General features: G+C 42.1%; 1 protein-coding gene across 1 annotated transcript in view; it reads right to left on the minus strand.

The window, feature by feature from the left end:
- The window catches only part of LOC145400251 (zinc finger matrin-type protein 1-like), a 288,463-nt gene that overhangs the window by 271,268 nt on the left and 739 nt on the right, over window positions 1–16,456 (minus strand). The window lies entirely within an intron of this gene.

The raw sequence follows: 16,456 nt of genomic DNA on the forward strand, positions 1-16,456 counted from the left end.
GTCTTCATTCTTTCCCAAAGCCTTTGTTTTACTTTATTTTGGAGCAGAGCTTCTTATTCATTGATAGTTTCTCATTGGTTCTCATCCTCATGATGATCCTTCCTGGTTTCTTTTTAGGTACACACTCCTCTATGATTTCCTTAAACTTGCTGCAACATTTTCTCTTCTTGTTTTTTATGTTTCCTCTTGCAATAAACATTAGGACCAGTCAATAACATTTAGTTTTTCCTTCACCTTTGATAATCACCTTATACAAACATGCACTGTATGCCTCTTTCTTGCATTTTTCCTCCATCTCACCCAGGTCACAGCTGAAGTAAGTGCAGGCATGATAACTCTCTCTCAATGGGCTCCCCAGACCAATATCCTCAACTACTGACATCATTACTAAACAACAGATCTAGTGTATTTCCTATAGGATCACTTCTCCAAAATATCCTGGTTGAAGAAGCGATTCCAAATTTCCTCAGCAAACAGAGTGTGCAGGTCACTGATTCCTGTGCTTGTCATACAATTGTTCCAATCAATGTGGGGTTGATTAAAATAGCCTAAGACTATTTTGTGCTGCATTTTTTAATGGCTTCTCTCTCTCATTAGTTGGCACAGATTGTTATTATTTTCTTCACTACAGTTTGGACTTCTGTAAATAGGAGTAATTTATGATACTAATGGTGCATTCCACTTCTATTAAACAGTATTCACAGTATGGAGTTTTAAATTCCTAAGAGCTGTATTTAATCCTGTGTCTAATATACATTATGGTTCCCCTCCCTTCAGTGCTCTGTACATTCACATCTTCAAAATCATAACCCCTCTAAGTATGCAGTAATTGGCAGCCGTTTTCTCAAATCTGCAGTTCTTAGATCTAACTTCCTGCAGGACGATATGTGGCTGCTTATCCATGCTCTTCAGCCTCATATTTAACTCCACCAATTTATTCATGGCCAACACATCTACATTTCAATCTATCTATCTATTGCCAGACACCTTATTTCCGTAAGGGGTGGCCACAAACAAATCGCCTCCATGTCACCGTATCCACCGTCATTTCACTGCCTTGCTTCCGGCTCACACCCCCCTCTCGTATATACCTCTCCACTCCATTCCTTCATCTCATCCTTGGCCTCCCCCTCCCTCTCCCCCCAACCACCTCACTCGTATATACTCTCCTCGTTAGTTGCTCACTCTCCATCCTCTCCACATGGCCAAACCACCTCAATGTTTCTCCTAACGCTTCCTATCACATCCACATCCACACCACAACGCTCCTTCACTTCCTTATTTGTCAGTCTGTCTTTCCATGTGACTCCACATGCTCCTCTCAAATAACTAATTTCCACTGCTCTCACTCTTAACCCCTTCACGCACGATGATGCAATGCGAGTCATAATCCGTGCAATCTGAAGAGTAACCGATGACCCAGCATGACACAACTTCCCTATAAATGGTCATAGAAACTTTTCCTGAGGATGGATTTGCGTCAAATTTGGTTGAGTCAAAGCTAAGGGTAGCCACGTCTAAGGGAAATATATGGCAACACCCGGGAGCTTATCAGAGAGGCAAGCGGCCTATATTTAGTTCAGTATTCTTCCGACAGTCAGGTTCGAAGGGTGTGTGAGCAAGCAGTCGGCCATTTAAACCCGCATTTCCCACTGCCGCACCGTCCATACCTTACGTGTATTATAGTGATATTGTGTTATGTATAGTGCAGTGTGCTTGTGAAGGTGTATAAGTGTTTCTTATATATTTTCAAAGCCAGATTTGAAAATTCCTAACCGATTTTTATCGTTCCCCTCCTATTTTACACTAAACCTACAATGTCTCGCAAGGCCTTATCAGAGAAAGAGTACATGACAACTGACACCACTGCCATCACTCTTATGACAACTGACACCACTGCCATCACTCTTATGACAACTGACACCACTGCCATCACTCCTATGACAACTGACACCACTGCCATCACTCCTATGACAACTGACACCACTGTCATCACTCCTATGACAACTGACACCATTGCCATCACTCCTATGACAACTGACACCACTGCCATCATTCCTATGACAACTGACACCACTGCCATCACTCCTATGACAACTGACACCACTGCCATCACTCCTATGACAACTGACAACACCGCCATCACTCCACACACACACACACACACACACACACACACACACACACACACATACACACACACACACACACACTCACACACACACACACACACACACACACACACACACATACAAACACACACAGGCTGTGATCGTACCTGTCTTCCTCTCTGCAACTCCATCTCAAGACACACTACAACACTACTAGAGGACGTAAGTAACCAGCTTATTTGTCTAGTTTTAATGCTATTGTATTGTAAGGAAAAAATGTGTATTGATTATATATTTCTCACAGGGAAAATGTGGTGGATTTCACTGCTATTCTCTCAGTTATTATACTCGTAAAGTATAGGTCCCATAAAAAATCTGAAGAAAGCTTAATCAAGCTGATGATTTCTTATGCATCCATTTGTAAAGCAAAGTGACCTATGTGTGAAAATAATTGGGGAAAAGTTACGAAAAATGAACATACTCAGCCTAGGGGCTGAAGCATAGGTGCTGTCACCACATGCAACAGATCGTAACTTTTCAAAATTCATTTTCTCCATAACAATAAGTGTTATAACACTGTGAATTATATCATGGGCTTCCTTAACCTTTAGGCTACAAAACTGTATAGAATTTACATATATGTTTGTTACAGTGTCACTAACAACATACAAAATAAAACAAATCAGATGTTTTTAGGCAATTTTCATTTTTTTTTTTTTTTTTTTTTTTTTTTTTTTTACTCAAAAACTATTGGACATATCAACTTGAAACTTTCACATATGAAAGATCGTGAAGTTCTGCATATAGACATGTCCTTTGCAACTGCGCATCACAGGAAAAAATTTTCACGGTGATGTTGGGAAGTTATGAGAAGCTAGTTTTCTCATAAATAATGTTTATTCTGGCTTCATTTCTGTACATTTATTCAACTGTTTTATGTTTTTTTTTTCTTATTTGATAGTTTAAACATCAATGAAGAGGATGGGAAGTAATTTATAACAATATAAGCACTTTCCGAGGGTAAATTGGGCCATAGAATTTTTTTCCCTGCCGCGTGAGCGGAGCCAGCCTGAGCGAGGTTTTGGTTTTGTGTGTGGACCAAAAGCTTACTGAAAACTTATGGTATGTGAGAGGGTTAACTTGTGTCCCTCTAACAGGGTTCAAACTTCATTACTGAACATAATAAATAATTCTCTCACTCCATCCTTGGTATTTACACAATTACAATTTTCTCAGAACACTTTCCTGTTAATTTGCGCTCAGTCGATCTGCTTTGGACAGCTTGAAGATTCTCCTCCTCCACAGTGGTCCTCTGACTTCATGACTTCCCTTTCCCGACACTGACATGTTTTTTGCCTCCATCCATAAGGCTGCATCTTGCTCTCTCTCCCACCTAGTCATACCCTGATCCACTCTCAAAGCATCAAATTCACGATTACCCCGCATCTTGTGAAGATTATCAAGTAAATCTTTCTTAATGTCCAGACTGGATAGCATTACCCTCACTTGTCTTGTTCTATCTTATTTTTTGCCCAGCCTAATTACCTTTATGATCTTGGTTTGGTCACAAACAACCTCGCATGCCTGCATTAGCTTCAGTATAAAGGCTCTGTCATAATCAATCCTTTCCTTTGTTGCTTGTGAGGTTGACTCTGGTGCACCATACAGAACTACAGTAGAACCTCGGTCCTCGAACACAATCCGTTATGGAAGGCTGTTCCAGGACCGAATTGGTCGAGGACCGAACTAATTTTGCCCATAAGAAATAATGTAAATCATTTTAATCCGTTCCAAGATCCCAGATGCTTACCTATTTAAGTTTCAGCACTGGTACCAGTGCTTTCCTTTACGAGGTGACTGTATATTTCTCTTGCCTTTTCACAAATTATATACTCACTAACACTGTCTCCTGCTAATTGTTTCTCACTGATGAAGATAAGCAATAATTTTTCCACTTCTTCAATTATTTTCCGCACTACTTTCCTCTTTTCACTGCCAGTAGCCGTACTGGATGAACTTGCTTTCTTTGGAGCCATTATTAGGGGCTAATACTGCACTGAATCAAGTAAATGTGAAGCACAGCAGGACAACCACGTTGACGAACAACAAAGGTGGACGCGTGACTGTCGGTCGGCCAGCTTCCCTTCGTTTGGCTACGTTCAGGTTGGTCGAGGACCGATATTTTGGTCGACCTCTGGAGCAAAAATTTCTTGAATTTTTTGGTCGAGGTCCGATTTGTTCGACATGTGAGATGTTCGAGGACCGAGGTTCCACTGTATATTATTTTCTTTACCCTTTCACTCACTTATCAATAACCTCCTCAACAGATTCTGCCCTGTGAATGCTCACCTTTTATCCTGTATCACCTATCTTGTTCTTAGTCTCATCCACCTTTGTGAGGCTGTTTATCTGTACTGTAATCCATAGGGTACCTACAATTCTTTCTTCCATCTCAGCTACTTTAGCCTCCACCACAGTAAGTCTGTCTCTGAAACCTCTGCAGTGCTCAGAGTTCATTTCCACCTTCTCCCTTGTCTCCACTGACTGGGCCCCCATGGTCCCCAACATATTGTTCATGTCTGTGTTTATTTTGTCCTTCAGCCACTAACTCCATCACTTCACTCATTTTCGCTTCCAACCCAGCCCGTCTAGTCAAAATTTAAATATTATCAACGTTCAACTTTTTCATGATGCGATGGAGTTTCACACAACCTCCCTTACAGTTGTTACAATTCCAAATAATTTCCTCACTGAACTCCATCATAAAGCTGTACACTCATCTGGCATATTTTCACAATCAATATGGAACCATATATCGCATACTTCACCGTTGACAGCCTTATCCTCACTCAAAACTATTTTGTCACATTTGTGACATGCCTCCTTGTTTATATTTTCATCATTGCAGTGATGTTTGTCTCCCCCAGCCACACATGCCTCTTCCTCGTCTTTCATCTTGCCCTTCTTTTGTGTTTCCTGTGGTCTTTGCTGACTCACATTTGTACTAATCAGCAGGGTTGGGTCCAAGTACAGTACAGTATTTGGTACTTGGACGTAAGTACAGTTTTTCACGTACTTGTACTTGGAGTTTAAAATTTTGGTTGTACTTGTATTTGTACTTAGACCCTAAGTACTTGAAAAAATACGAAGTACTTTCAAGTACAATCAAGTACATTATATTCAACAAAAATTTATATATTCTATTGAACTTTATAAAGGTATTACTAAGTGGAGTTAATATTGTGTCATTGAAAAAATGGTTTGATTAATAAAGTACAGTATACCTATATTCTAATATGCTACTTTCTACCCCCTGGGGATAGGGGTTTTTTCAAGAATACTCCCCCAGTATCCCTCCTTGTCGCAAAAGGCGACTAAAAGGGCTGGCGGAGGGTTAGTGCCCCTCCACGGAAAACAACTAACTAAAAAGACAAACAATAAGCCTCGGACAAGGACTGACCAAAAGATGACGACCAAGGACCGGACAAAGGACATGGTAATCGGAATGTGAAATGTAAGGGGAGTGAATGATGAGGTGAAAGAGAGAGAGATTGTCCAGGCGCTTGAGGGTGCGAAAGCTGATGTATGCGGAATAACTGAAACGAAATGGAGAGGTGAGAGTGTGAGAGAATGGGAGTATGGATGGGGTATATGTGCAGGAGTGGGTGAGAATGAGAGGGCAAAAGAAGGAGTATGTATAGTTGTGAGTAAAAGATGGAAGAAGAGCATAAGAGAGTATGGATCAGTTGGGTCAAGGATTGTGTGTGTAAGATTGAAAGTCGGAATACAAATGTGGGCGATTGTGTGTGTGTATGTGCCAACACAAGATCGTGCAAGTAGAATGAAAGAAGAGTTCTGGACAAATGTGGAGGTGTGCATAGAAAAGTTTGGAAGGAATGAGAGTGTTTTTGATCGGTGATATGAATGGTTAAGTAGGGAATGTGAAGGTGGATGGAATAGTTGGTGAGTGGGGTGTGCCTGCTGAGACAGATGAGAATGGCAGTGTGTTAGTGGACATTTGTGCTGGGAGGGGGTTGGTGATAGCCAATACCCTCTTCAGGAACAAAATGATCCACAGGTATACATGGTGAGTGATGAGAAGGGTGAGTGGTGAACTGAATGAAAATAAGGCAATGATTGATTATGTGTGTGGATGAAAGGATGCGAAAATGTGTAATGGATGGAAGAGCTTATAGAGGTTGGGGGAGTGGACTTTCTGACCACTACTTGGTGGTGGCCAGAATCAAGGTCGAATTAGGATGGAGAAATAGAAGAAGGGAAGGACGGGAAGAAGGAGTATTCGTAAGGAGAGTGGAAAGGTTACAAGAGGATGAGAAAAAGGCAGAATATGAGAGAAGTGGAGGAACAATTGGGCAAATATGAATTGGAGCAGATGGGGGATGTGCAAGGTGTGTGCAGGATATTTACAGAAGAAATATGTGCAGCATGTGATGTGGTGTGTGGGATGAAGAGAAGACGGAAGGGTGTGCAAGGAACAGCGTGGTGGAATGAAGAGGTGAGACAGGCTGTGGCACAAAAGAAGAAAGCATACAATGAATGGATGAGAAATAGGGGCATGGAAGAAGTTGAGAGGCGGAAGAGAGAGTTATATGTAGAAAGAAAGAGAGAGGTGAAAAGATTAGTAAGGGAGAGTAAAAAGAGAGCAGATGAGGAATTTGGAAGGAACTTGAGTGTAAAATGGAGGGACTGTAAGAAAATGTTCTGGGAAGAGGTGAAGAGAGTAAGACAGGGTGGAAGTGAAGTTAGCAGGGGAGTGAAAGATAAAAATGGCAGATTACTAGTGGAGAAGGGAGGAAAAGTGAGCAGATGGAGAGAACACTTTAAGGAATTGTTGAACATAGAGGATGGAAGTAATGCGAGTATAAGTGGATGGGGAATGGCTGGGAGAAGGAGGGAGGTGAGAAGACAGGAAGAAATCAGTAGGATAGAAGTTGTGGAAGCAATGAAGAAAGTTAAATTGGGGAAAGCCCCAGGGATAGATGGAGTGTGTGGTGAAATGCTGAAGTATGGGAGAAAGATAGTAGTAGAAGGGATGTGGAAGATGTGCAGATTGGCCTGGGAGGAAGGTAGAGTCCCGGAGGATTGGAAGTCAGGTATAATTATTCCCTTGTACAAAGGAAAAGGGGAAAAAGAAGTGTGTGGTAATCATAGGGGCATCTGTCTTCTTTGTATAATAGGAAAAGTGTATGGTAGGATACTTATTGACAGAGTCAGAGAAAGAACAGAGGAATTAGTTGAAGAAGAACAGGAAGGCTTTAGGAAGGGAAGAGGTTGTATAGATCAGATATTCATTCTTAGATCTTTAGTGGAAAAGTTTCTAGAGAAGGGAAAGAAGTTGTATGCGGCTTTCATGGATTTGGAGAAAGCATATGACAGGGTGGATAGACAAGGATTGTGGAAAGTATTAAGAATATATGGAGTAGATGGGAAGTTGATGAATGCTGTGAAGAGTATGTATGATGGTGCTAAGGCTGCAGTGCGTGTGGATGGTGAACTGAGTGAATTTTTCTCTTTGAAGGTTGGGTTGAAACAGGGATGTGTCATGTCTCCAGGGTTGTTCAATCTGTACATGGATGGGGTAATGAAAGAGGTACAAGGTAGGGTAGTGGATGTTGGAGTGGCCCTGGTGAGAGAGGGTAGTGTCTGGAAACTCCCTGTAATGTTGTTTGCAGATGATACTGTGTTGTTGAGTGAAGACGAAGGAGAGCTGCAAGGCTTGGTGGATGAGTTTGGGAGAGTGTGTAAGAAACGGAATCTAAAGGTGAATGTAGGGAAGAGTAAAGTGATGGACTTTGAGAGAGGTGAAGTCAGTGAGTGTACAGCGAGGTTGGATGATGAGGAATTGGAAAATGTAAGTACGTTTAAGCACTTGGGTAGTGTGATGAGTAAGGATGGAGGTTTGGAGGGTAAAGTGCTTGAAAGGGTAAAGCAGGGAAGAAAGGTTGCTGGTTCCTTGAAAGCAGTGATAAAAAGCAGGGAAGTGAGCATGGAAGTGAAAAAGTTACTACATGACAGTATGTATTGTGATACCAACTCTAACGTATGGAAGTGAAGCTTGGACGTTGCTGGAAGGACACAAGTCAAGAGTGACAGCAGTGGAAATGAGTTACTTAAGAGGAGCCTGTGGAATCACATGGAAAGAGAGGCTGACAAATGAGGATATAAAGGAGCGTTGTGGTGTGGATGTGGATGTGATAGGAAGCGTTAGGAGGAATACACTGAGGTGGTTTGGCCATGTGGAGAGGATGGAGGGTGAAAGACTGACGAAGAGAGTGTATGTGAGTGAGGTGGAGGGGGGAAGAGGGAGGGGGAGGCCGAGGATGAGATGGAGGGATGGGGTGGAGAGGTATATGAGAGAGGGGGGGGTGAGTTGGGAGCGGAGCAGTGAAATGGTGGGGGACAGGGCGACGTGGAGGTGATTTGTTTGTGGCCACTCCGAACAGGAGTGAGGCATCTGGCAATTGATAGATAGATAGAGAGACAGATACTTTCTACCTTAATAACTTAACCTTTAGAATGTGACGATCATTTAATTTCCTTCTTCGAAACAGGAGCACTTTTGTATGATATAAAGTACTTGTACTTGTACTTAAGTACAATGACATGTACTTGGACTTGGACTTAAGTAAATTGGAAAAAGGCTGTACTTGTACTTGAAAAATTTCCGGGCACTTGGACTTGGACTTACAGTAAATTGGAAAAAGACTGTACTTGTACTTGAAAAATTTCTGGGCACTTGGACTTGGACTTACAGTAAGTACAGTAGCCTGAACTTGGACCCAACCCTGCTAATCAGTGTCCTTACACCTTCGCAACAGTCTCCAAATGCAATCTGCCGATGTCGGTTCACTATGTTTCAAATCAGGCAAGTGAAAAATGGGAGCAGTTTTCCATCCGTCCACCACATGCCACCATCACTCTCCGAGGAAAATCTATGTATCTATTGCCAGGCGCCTTAATCCCATAAGGGGTGGGCACAAACAAATCGGCTATATGTCGCCCTGTCCCCCTCCATTTCGCTGGCCCACTCCCAGCTCACACACTCCTCTCTCATATACCGGTACCTCTCCACTCCATCCCTCCATCTCATCCTCTGCCTCCCCCTCCCTCTTCCCCACTCCACCTCACTCACATACACCTTCCTCACTCGCCTCTCACTCTCCATCCTCTCCATATGTCCAAACCACCTCAATTTATCTCTCCTAATGCTTTCTATCACACCAACATCCACCCCACAATGCCCCTTCACTTCCTCATTTGTCCATCTGTCTCTCCATGTAACTCCCCACGCTCCTCTCAAATAACTCATTTCCATTGCTCTTACTCTTGACTTGTGTCCCTCCAACAAGGTCCAAGCTTCACTTCCATATGTTAGAGTTAGTATCGCAATATTGTCATGCAGCAACTTTTTATATTTCCATGCTCACTTCCCTGTTTCTTATCACTGCTTTCAAAGAACCTGCAACCCTTCTTCCTTGTTGTACCCTTTCAAACACTTTACTCTCCAAACTTCCATCCTTACTCAACACTCTACCCAAGTACTTAAATAAACTCAGTTTTTCCATTTCTTCATCAAACCACGCTGTACATCCAGTGGCTTCATTTCTCTCAAAGACCATAACAGTAATCTTCCCTACATTCATCTTTAAATTATAACAGTAATCTTCCCTACATTCATCTTTAAATTATGTTTTTTACACAATCTTCCAAACTCATTCACCAAGCCTTCTAGTTGCCCTTCATGTTCACTTAACAATACAGTATCATCTTCAAATAACAGTACAGGGAGTTTCCAAATGCTACCCTCTCACTAGGACAGCTCCAACATCCACTGCCCTACCTTGTATCTCTTTTATAACCCCATCCAAATACAGACTCAATAACCATGGAGACATGATACATCCCTGTTTCAATCCAGGATTCAAATTAAAAAATTCACTCAGTTCACTAACCATAGCCCCGTCATACATACTCTTCACAGCATTCATCAACTTCGCATTTACTCCAAGTAATCTTAATATTTTCCACATTCCTTATCAATCCACCCTGTCATATGCTTTCTCCAAATTCACGAAGGCTGCATACACCTTCTTTCTTGTCTCTAAAACTTTTTCCACTAAAGGCCCAAGAATGAGTATCTGATCTACGCAGCCTCTTCCTTTCATAAAACCTCCCTATTCTTCCCCAACTAATTCCTATTACCGGTATTTCCCAAACTCTGTCATTAAGTATCCTACCATTTATGGTACTTTCCCTATTACACTAAAATGACAAATGCCCCTATGATTACCACACACTTCTTTTTCCTTTGTACAGGGGAATAATTATACGACTTCCAATCCTCTGGGACTCTACCTTCCTCCCAAGCCAATCTGCACCTTCCATATCCATTCAACAGGGTGACTCCAAAAAACCTCCCACATTTCGAAAGGCTGTAGCACTGGCAGTAGTGAGGTGGGAGGGGCGGGGCTAGGGTCTGTTGGTAGCTCAACCCCAACCATCCTCAGTTGCCAACATGGCGTGGTTGGGAGCACATTGTGCGTTCGCTGTCGAAGCGTTCTTCACAAACAACTGTTCCGTGATCGCTGTGCAAAGGGCCTTTCGAAGATGTTTCAGTACTCCACGGAATCAAAACATTCCAGATCGGAAAACCATCTTTCAGTTGGTTTAGAATTTCAAGGCAACAGGCTCATTTTTAAAAAGAAAATCACCTGGTTGACCTAGGAACGCTCGTATGCCTGAGAATATTGAAGCACTGAGGCGATCTGCTGTGAAGTCTCTGGGACGTTCTGCGTGGAAGCATGCTTTAGCTGTAGGAATATCTCGGGAAACTGCAAGGAGAATCTTACACAAAGACCTTCACTTCCATCCATACAAAATGATGGTTGTGCAAGAACTCAATGCAAGAGACTGCATAAGCCACAGGGAGTTATGCGAGAACATTCTGCAACGTGTTCGGGAAGATGCTGTTCTCTTATGCAGTGACGAAGCTCATTTTCATTGAGTGGCTCTATAAACGAACAAAATTTTCATTATTGGTCTGAAGACAACCCTTGCATGCTACATGAAAGACTGTTGCACTTCGATCGAGTGACTGTGTGGTGCGCTGTTGCCGATGCTGGCATCATGGGTCCTTATTTCTTTGAAGAGGGTTGTGTAACTGTTAACGTAACTTCTGACCGTTACACTGATATGCTCGAAAACTTTCTAAGGCTACAACTCGAACACCTTGAGCTTCAAGAACTCGATGTGTGTTTTCAGCAAGATGGAGCTATGGCACACACAGCTTGAAAATCATTGTAAATGCTGAGGGAAATGTTTCCGGATTGGGTGATCTCATTGCGTCGCGATGTTTGGTGGCCAGCCCATTCCCCTGACCTTGCCCCTTGTGATTTTTTTTCTGTGGGGCTACCTTAAATCACGAGTGTATACTCACTGACCCCAAACTCTTGAATCCCTGAAGGTTGCTATTCAGCAGGAGATAGCCGCTGTTCCACCTGACATGACCTGTCGTGCCATGGCAGCCTTCAGAAATTGCCTCCAAGCGTGTATAGACAATGACGGCCACCAATTGGAGGATGTCATCTTTAAAATATGATGAATAAAAACTGTACTGAATGAAGTTTCATGTGTACAAATAATATTTTGATTATCTTTATTTCTTTTCATTTACCTTTGGAATGTGGAAGGTTTTTCTGGGTCACCCTGTACAACTCTCTCCCCCTCATGCTTCAGCATTTCACCACACTCCATCAATTCCTGGGGGTTTCCCCATTTTGAACCATACAGGTTCATAAATATAGTACCTAATTATCTGGAATCTGGTTAAAAAAAAAAAAAAACTGTGCTCAATTTAGCTATTAATAAAAAAATCCGGATTCAGAGTGAAAACCTGCAAAAGTCAGCGGATATTTCCCCCTTTAGATCACCAACATGCCTTGACAGACATCAATTTTGCATAAATATTGATTTACAGTGCAGATTAATGTATTTGCATGTTAAATCAATACAATATTTATGCAAACTGCAAGTCTGTCAAGGTAGGTTGTTGAGCTAAAGACAAAACACTTAAGCTAACCAGTTTGTTTTCCTCTGAATCCTGATTTTTTATTAAAAGTTGCATTAAGCACAAAGTTTTGACAGGATTTCAGAAAACTAGGAATGTATGAGCCTAAATGGTGATAAAAATTATATTTTTTAATTAAAAGTGCTGATTTGGTATTCGCTGCACCCTCCATAGTACCATTATAATGTCTTTTCTGTCATTACATAATAGTTTACAGTTAGGATAGTTGACCCCTCTTGATAATACAGGCACAGTCCAGTTTAACAATGCAATTTGTTAGGTAAAACCCCATCGTCAGACGAGGTATAGTATATCGGGGTACCTACAAAAGGTACCGGAGCCAACCCACCCCTGAATCACATCATCTTTACGTTTCTGCCTGGAATCGTGCTAAGTCTGTTCTTCGCTCTACTAAAAATAATTTCATCCATACTAAATGCTCTCAACTCTCCGACTCGAATTCTTCCCGCTCCTTCTGGCATCTTGCCAAAAATCTTTCTAACAACTTTACCTCATCATCCTTCCCTCCTCTTTTCTACTCTGATGGTTCTGTAGCTATTTCTTCTACTGATAAAGCAGATCTCTTCGCACAGACTTTCTCCTCCAATTCTACCTTAGACGATTCTGGTGCTGGTCCTCCATCACTTCCCCCCTCTGACTTCCTCATGGCTGACATTAAAATTTCTTCAGTTGATGTATTTTCTGCCATCACTGGCCTCAGTACTAACAAGGCATATGGGCCTGATGGAGTCCCTCCTGTTGTTCTCAAGAACTGTGCTTCTGTGCTTATACCCTGCCTAGGCAAACTCTTTCGCCTTTGTCTGTCAACTTGTACCTTTCCTTCTTGCTGGAAGTTTGCTCTCATTCAGCCAGTCCCAAAGAAGGGTGACCACTCCCAACCCTCCAACTATCGTCCAATTGCTTTAACGTCCTGTATTTCAAAAGTTTTCGAGTCAATTCTTAATAGAAAAATTTTAAGGCATCTTTCCTATCACAACCTTCTTTCCGATCGTCAGTATGGGTTCCGTCAGGGACGCTCCACTGGCGATCTTCTCACCTACCTTTCAGACTCCTGGTCATCCTCCTTTCGGGACTTTGGCGAAAGCTTTGCCATTGCACTTGACATCTCAAAGGCTTTCGATCGAGTCTGGCATAAATCTTTAATTTCCAAGCTGCCCTCCTACGGTTTCTATCCTTCTATCTGTGCCTTCATCGCTAGCTTCCTTTCTGGTCGTTCTATAGCCGCTGTTGTAGACGGCCATCGTTCTTCTCCTAGATCTATCAACAGTGGTGTTCCTCAGGGCTCTGTACTATCACCAACTCTCTTCCTTTTATTCATCAATGATCTAAGCTGTACATCTAACCCTATCCACTCATATGCTGACGACTCCACCCTTCACCTTTCCATTCGGTTCCCGCAACGCCCATCTCAACAGTTACTTCAACAAGCAAGGGATGAGGCTGTGGCACACCTAATGTCTGATTTGGCTCGTATCTCTGACTGGGGTAAAAATAATATGGTTGTCTTTAATGCATCTAAGACTCAGTTCTTACACCTATCAACCCGACAAAATCTTCCACAGGTATACCCACTAATGTTTAATAATATGCAGCTTAATCCTGCATCATCCTTGAACATGCTTGGGGTTTCATTTACTCGGGACTTATCCTGGAAAGATCATATTACATCTCTTGTAAAATCTGCTTCCAAGAGATTGGGTGTGCTAAGCCGACTCCGCTCTTTCTTTACCCCGGCACAATTGTTGACTCTATACAGGGGTTTTATCCACCCCTGTGTGGAGTACAACTCTCATGTGTGGAGAGGCTCCCCACATACAGCTCTTCTCAATAGGGTGGAGTCAAAGGCTTTTCGTCTCATTAACTCTCCTCCTCTTACTGACTCCCTTCAACCTCTGTCTCTTCGCCGCACTGTTGCATCTTTATCTCTTTTCTATCGCTACTTTAATGATCACTGCTCCTCTGAACTGCCTGCTTGCATTCCTCCACCTCTACGACGGGCGCGTAGCACCCGTCTGGCAGCAAACTCTCATCCTTTTTCTGTCCACCTCTCTAATGCAAGAGTTAACCGTTACTCCCAGTCTTTCATTTATGCAACAGGTCAGCTCTGGAACTGTCTCCCTCTGTCTGTATTTCCTGCTGCCTATGATCTCCAGTCTTTCAAACGCAGTGTGTCCAGGCATCTCAAAATGATTGGATCTTGAATTTGGCGCTATATTGTATTTTGTTTTTCTCTTGGAGGGAACTGTTACTGCGGGCTCATGGCCTTTGGTTCCTTCTTCCTCGCATAAAAAATATATATATATATATATATATATATATATATATATATATATATATATATATAAAGTACAGTAATGTGAAGCGTTTACCAGCCTTGGATTTCCCCCCAAACCAAGCCCAAAACCCACCCAAATGAGCCCCAGAACAAGTTCAAAGCCAAACTAAATGGCCTAACACCTGTCAATGAAGTTAACCTTAGCCTAACACCTGTAAATAACTCACTAAAACCAACAAATCCAAAAATCGTCAAATATGTCTAGAAAAAAAAAAAATCCAGCTTAGTAAACTCCCCCAATATGACAATGTTCACCCCACCTATGGCTAAAACACATTAATCTAAGTCTAAAAACAGCTTATAAATCAACCTAAACACACAATTTTAGTCTAAAATATCACCAAAATTGGTAAAAAAAAAATCAAAGCCCATCACTAAACCAAGGTTTGGCCATCGTTAGGTGGGATATGATGGTATTTCTATCCCCACTGTTAAGCCGGGGTATCACATCTAAGAGTATCGTATATCAAGGTTTTACTGTACTTCGTGATCTCGTAAGTCAAACAGCTGCATTGTCATCTTGGAAATTTTTTTTACAAATGCCCAGTTACTCTAAGAATAGTCATCACATCTGCCAACCAACTTTGAGCTAATTTCCAAATCAGAGTTCAAGATGCATGGCTGCTTACACAAGCATGATGTGGTAGCTTACATAAGAGTCACACAACTCAAAAGGAGCATTCTTATTGGCTTCCCTGCTTCAGACTGATTGGTCAAGGCATCTGCCTTGTATGCCAGCTGTTGCCTCTTCATTTGATTTCCACTCCATAGGTGTGAGTCAAATAAAAAGTTCGATACAACAGTTACCGGTACTGTTCATTTGTGGCAACTACCTATACTGGTATTAGAAAAATGTGGTGACCATCATCCACTCACTTGATGTAGTGCTGCCTACTTCTTCCTTAGCCTTTATCATTCTTTTTTTTGTGCCTGCCCTCCTCTCTTCCTATTTCTCCCGTCTTTCCTGTCACTTCTTATTGCTTTTCTTTCCTTTAAAGGTGGCTTTACATTGAGTGACAAGCCAAATGGTTTCCTGTAAGCCAAGAAACCATTTACAGCGCTGGGTGGTAACTATATAACCAAACCATGCGTGCTCCCTACGTGTCAACAAGTGGGTTGGTGGAGGGTTAGTGCCCCTCCCCATAAAACAAATAACTCAAGGTCAAATGGCCACCCCTTGTGGGATTGTGGCATCTGGCAATAGATAGACAGATAGACAGAGATCTAAAACTATCAAAAAAAAAAAAAAAAAAAAAAATCCTAAGTCCGTGGTAGTCCAAAATAGCAAACTGGCAAAAAATTTCTGGTCATATAAATCAGACATTCCTTCCTGAAAACCTGACACACCACACCCCAAAGGAGCGGAATAAGTTAACATCTAAAAGTGTCACTCTGTCTATTGCTAGACACCTATCCCCGTAAGGGGTGGCCACAAACAAATCGCCTCCGTCACCCCGTCCCTCACCATTTCACTGCCCCCCTCCCAGCTAATACCCTCCCTTTCTCATATATGATACCTCTCCACTTCATCCCTCCATCCCATTCTTGGTTTCCCCTTCCCTCTCCCCCCCTCTCCATCCCACTTGCATCAGTCTTGCTCTCCATCCTCTCCACATGGCCAAACCACCTCAATGGTTTCTACCGCGATGGTTTTACAAAGGTCCACCACTGTCCTTATCTTAAAAAAAAAAAAAAAAAAAAAAGTAGCTACTTACTGACTAGCAAAACAGTTCTGTTCATGGTATTTGTACATTTTACTTTAAACAGCTGGAGGACCTTATCAACGCAATCGCTTACTGTAGTTCTGTTTGTTTTCTGTATTTTCTAAACATTTTCATGGTGGTAAACAACTGTTTTGTTGACTCTTTCCCTCTTGTTGTTGTCATGTTCCTTATGCCTCAC

Source organism: Coenobita brevimanus, chromosome 51 (assembly GCF_032717465.1).
Source record: "Coenobita brevimanus isolate Jiangsu-jjx chromosome 51, ASM3271746v2, whole genome shotgun sequence".
In the NCBI taxonomy this organism is placed as follows: domain Eukaryota; kingdom Metazoa; phylum Arthropoda; class Malacostraca; order Decapoda; family Coenobitidae; genus Coenobita; species Coenobita brevimanus.